This window comes from Limulus polyphemus, unplaced genomic scaffold, assembly GCF_000517525.1.
Source record: "Limulus polyphemus unplaced genomic scaffold, Limulus_polyphemus-2.1.2 Scaffold3347, whole genome shotgun sequence".
Classification (NCBI taxonomy): Eukaryota; Metazoa; Arthropoda; class Merostomata; order Xiphosura; family Limulidae; genus Limulus; species Limulus polyphemus.
Genome location: NW_013668957.1, coordinates 16,106 through 21,391, shown reverse-complemented (window position 1 = coordinate 21,391; position 5,286 = coordinate 16,106). Strand labels below are relative to the sequence as shown.

Below are 5,286 nucleotides of genomic sequence, written 5' to 3'. Positions count from 1 at the left end.
GATCTCCCCTAGTATGAGAATTGTGACATTTGCCCTCTAGTTCTTCCCTCTTCTCTAATTTATCTACCACCCCTCTAAGAAGTATGGAATTTAACATAAATTACTTACTATAGTTTCCTCATCAGTAACAAAATATAACAGTAATACTAGATGTACTTCTGTGGGGTCCTGGAAAGTGTTCTGTTTCAAGAGTAAGTAAAACCAAAATTAAGAGTAACAAATATTTTTATTTCTTGCTTTTGAAGTTCATATGTGTTGTAGCCTACAGAGTACACAATTCTTGTGATTCATGGCATGTGTATGTTTTACTGATGTCACAACAGTACAAATTGCACTGTTAAACATCCCTTATGTGGCATGATTTTAGTGTCTACTGACAGGCAACAAACTACTGTATTGTGGTGTGAGTGGTTAAAACAGGGGACCTCTCCATGTGACCTTTGGCCCCCCTTTTGGGGAAATTACTCAGGCAAAGCATAATCTTTATAGCCTTCAGTCTTATTTGTTTAGGGAGCCATAAACTAGAAAATCAGACCCACTTGCCACACCCACCTGTCACAGACTGCCAATAGTTCTCTCTGATGTTTTATACTATATTATTTATAACCAATAGAAAGCTAAAGCTTTAATCTATCAGATGACATGTGTATTCTTTATTTATTATCATAAAAGTAACTAAAATATGAAAATTAGAAACTTATTAGGTTAGATAAGGTTATATTAGGTAAGACAATGAAAAAAGATAATCATAAAACTTCATGAGATATGCTTGAGGTAATTTGATAGGGTAATGTGAACTGCATTTTCTAAGTAACTTACAACTTATGTGGTGGTATTATTAGTTAGAAATGGTTCAAAGGGGTAATAAAACAATATAATTAAGTATAAACAAATGTATATTGGTATGAGCTTTAAGCTATATAGAACATAAAGTAATGGTGAAAAACTCGCCAAATTAAAATAATCTTATTGATGAAACACAAAAACAATGTTTCGGGCAACAGCCCTTCATCGGGTTTTCAGTTTGAATGAAACTGTTAATAGAAGGGTTAAGTTTAAAGAACAAGTAACAGATGGCTTGAAGGCTTGAGAACAAATTCCTAAGCTACAAATAAGCTAAGGGAAGTAACATTAAAAACAAAAATTAATAATAATAATTTGGTAAAGAAAAATGTATAAATATAGTAAATCATAGTAAATAAACTAAATCAAAAAGAAAAATTAGAACATGAATACAGGCAACAGTGTAAGGAAATGAATGAACATGTACATCAGGTAATATTGTTCAAAGGAATACAACAATAGAAAACATTGAAACTTGATAATAATGAAGAACGACTGTCAAAAGCAATTAAAAAGATAACAAAAGTGGGTGACTAAAGTGAATGGGCTTAAAGAGGAAAAAAGAGTGCCTACCTTGAACAAAAATGTTGTGCACACAAATTGTCAGTGTGAGAAAGTATAGATAAAGTGTAGTGTGGGGAAATGGAAAGGATAAAGTTAAAGAAAAGAGAACTCTTCATTCATTCCAAAGGGATTAACAGTCATTGGAAAAACTGATGAATGGCTATTGTCTGTAATGTTGCTTTCATGTTATATCAATAAAATTATTCTAATTTGTCGAGTTTTTCACTATTACACTATATTCTATTTTATATTTTGTTTTTTCCTCGCCTACGCAATTATTTTATTATATGAGCTTTAAGCTATTTATAATGATCAATTTTAGCTTCATGTTACAATGCGCAGTCATTCTATTTAGAGAAAAGGGTAATTTAAATTTATTTCATATGAATCATTTTTATGGTGATTATGAGGTCAGTCAACTTGACCAAATATGTGTGTAAATAGATAGGATGGAGAAAATAATTGATAAGGTATGAAGTTTTACTGAAAAAAAGTTTGATATTTCTGTAGGAGGTTCCCAATTTTCAAATAAAGAAAAGTATTTTTAATTTTAACATGAAAATCACTGTGCACCCGTAGCAGTCAATGCTCCGACTTATATTCGTGGACGAATTTTGAGTAAAAATACTTAATAAAAAAAAAACGATTTTTATGTCCAAAAGACTTGTAATGTTTACTAAAAGCTTGCAATGTTTTGTGAAAATATATTAAACATTTTCAGAGTTATAGTATATATACTGTCATGGTGATTAGATTGTATAAAATACAGGAGACTGTTGCACAACTTTTAATAGCTGGTTTTGATGTATTTATAGCTCATAATGGTTTCAGTTCTGTTACCTAAACTAGAACTTGTATATTAGTTTTGCACTGAAAAAATGCAGTTAGATATAAACAGGAATGACAAATTTAACCAAAATCCTATGAAGTCTCAAACACTTCAGATATATTAAAAAAATAAAAACAACTACATAAAATGAATACCCCACCTAAGAAATAATATCCAGTTCTATCTAGTGTCCATGTCAAATGTTAACATAGATATTATTCACTGAACAGTAAGCAGCACCAGAAAATTAATTTATTTTTGATATACTGCATGGTTATTAAAACATTTTAAAGCCATTTACTTATTGGCTTTTAATGTGTGCTTACTGAAACCTAGATTGGTATTGCACGATAAAGTTCCCAACTGACATTAGAATCAATTTTAAGTATCATTGAATTTCTAATTTCACTATTTGTTTATTTTCTAATTTATTACCACTTATTAGTTTCAATATAAAATGTTTTGATGTTTTAAGGTTGTAAATCTGATAATTTTATTTTCTTATCATTGGAGAAAATCAAAGTTAGTACACTGTATGAGTAAAGTTTAAGCAATAATAACTTCCAAATGCATTATTGAACAAAATAAGTGACTTCTAGTTTTCTGATGCGTGTTTAACTGGAATTTAGTTTATTAGAAGTTGTTCTCCAGTTTAAAAATACTTTTGTTTTAAAATTGTTTACAGCTTAGTTTATTGAGTTAATTTATTGTTGTGATTTTTCATTAGAAGTAAATATAACACTATTTGGCTGTGTTGCATACAGATTCTCTCTTATTTTAATTTTTGAATTAGTGAAAAATGGACTTGCAGTTTATAACTTTCAGTGTGATATAAATTAAGTTTAATATTTCCATTTTATGTTAACCATGCTGTGTTTGATTTTTATGAAAGTTTTGATTTAGATAATGCCAATGTATGTAAATTATAGATTTTGTAACAGTGAAATATTAGAAAACAATGTATAATTCTATTAAAAGGAATATATGTATATATATTAATCACATTTAATAGATGATGATAATAATAATGGTATATATATTTTTTCTCAAATAATTACATCTGTAGCAAATATCATTTATTTTACAGATTGTACCGATAAAGGAAGCTGTGAAGGAAACTGGGATCATGACGAATTCATTTTTTCTACAATTTCTAATATTCCAGATTGTAAGCTTATATTATAAGTGCTAATTCATAATTTTATAGAGGCAATCTTAGTGTTTTAATACAAAAATAAAGTTTTTCCACTGTTGAATCAATTCAGTCACTAATTAAATATCTGTTGCTTTTACTATTATATGTTTTCAGTAAATAAAAATGGATTTTTTGTGACTTTTTAAATACTTAGGTTTGGTTTGGTTGTTATTAAGTGCAAAGATATGCAATGGGCTGTTTGTGCTACACCCACCATAGGTATCAAAACCCAGTTTTTTTATTTAAATATTTAGACTTTTAAGGTTGGTAAGCAAAATTTTATGATGTTGAAGCTGCTTACAGTTTTATATCAGAGATACTGGTTAAGCATTTTCTCAATGTTTAAATTAGAAAGATCAGTTTTTTAAGTGTAAAAGTAAATAATCTTAAAGGAAGTTTAAGCATACCTATCTTTGCCTGAAGTTTCATTCTTAATATTTATACTTCATTAGCAGTTGAAAAGTACCTATATAAACCAGAAAATGTCCAGGTTGGAGAAATGACCCTACGAAATGATGATGAAAACAATGTTCATACTGAAGGAAAGTACTGGTGTTCAGGAGATAAACAAATCAAAATTGGAGACAATGATTTCAAGTGTGATTCAATGGAATGGAAAAACTTCTCTATGAAAAGAAATAACAAGGTATGTGAATAAACAATCAACATAAATTAATTCATATATATGTATTTATATATAATTATTTCAATAAGCTAGAAAACCCTCACAACAGATTACACCAAAAGGAAAGATAGCATGAATTTTATGCAACATATCCAAACCTTAGATAAAATATAGTTAATTTAACTTTCTGGAAAAAATTAATTAAAATATAAAATAACCACAAATTCTCTCAAAAACCTAACATCCAACTTAGGGGTACAGACCAAAAGATAGGTCAATATATATTGCTGTTTTGTTTTTGTATTATTGATGAACAATTAGTGCTTCATACTTGTTTCTAACAGGTTAAATAGATTTTTTTTGTAATTAAGTGTTTTTCGTATTAGTCATTCGTGAAATTAGAACAAACTGATTTCTTAAAGTTACTCTCTCAGTGTTGGTTGAAAAATATATTCAACAGATGGAACACATTTGCACTTGTTAAAGTGGATAACTTGCTCAATGAATTGGTTGTCATTTGACATTTCAAACCATTGAAATGTATTGGCAGCAGACTGCATTAATAACTTGACTTAACTGTTTTCTGAGCAGTTATAATAAGGCCTTTTCAGTGTCACATAACCATCAGCAGAACTTTCAAAGTCTTTAGTTCTTCCTTTTATTGTGATGATTAGAATTTAGTTGCTTAATTTGTGGAATCTTTTATTAATCGTTACAGTAGACATTACTCTGATTCCATATTAAAGTCTGAATTTCTAATAAATGTCACTAATGTTTCTACTCATTTATCTAAGCCTAAACTTCTCTGGACTACTATTCTTATTAATTTGTATGTTATACAGTCTTAACAATGCAGTAAATCATTAAAACAAGATATATATATATATTTATTTACAGGGAAAATTAATAAATTATACCTGATCAAACATTGTTTTTTTTTCTGGTAACTTGACAAGTGGATAGTGAATATCTCTCAGCCAATGGATGAAATTGAAATATATTAATGATTAAAAATAGCATACACATAAACAACTTCCATATCTGTATGGTACTGTATGTATGACATTAAAGTTTGTTATTCATAACTAGATTAACATCTGGATCCTCCCAAAGATGGGATATGTGATAACAGATATTATTCTCAATATATGATATACTTTAAATCAGTACCAGTACTGAACAATGTGGCTTTGCTCTAAAATAACCAACCAAATAGCTATATTTATATAT

General features: G+C 28.5%; 1 protein-coding gene across 1 annotated transcript in view; it reads left to right on the top strand.

Annotated features, from left to right (window-relative positions):
* The window catches only part of LOC111088217, a 35,393-nt gene extending 31,316 nt beyond the window's left edge, over window positions 1-4,077 (top strand). The window contains exons 10-11 of the mRNA XM_022397627.1: window positions 3,324-3,404; window positions 3,884-4,077. The gene's annotated coding sequence lies outside the window, so the exon portion shown is untranslated. The remainder of the gene's footprint in view (window positions 1-3,323; window positions 3,405-3,883) is intronic.
* The last annotated feature ends 1,209 nt before the right edge of the window (window positions 4,078-5,286 follow it).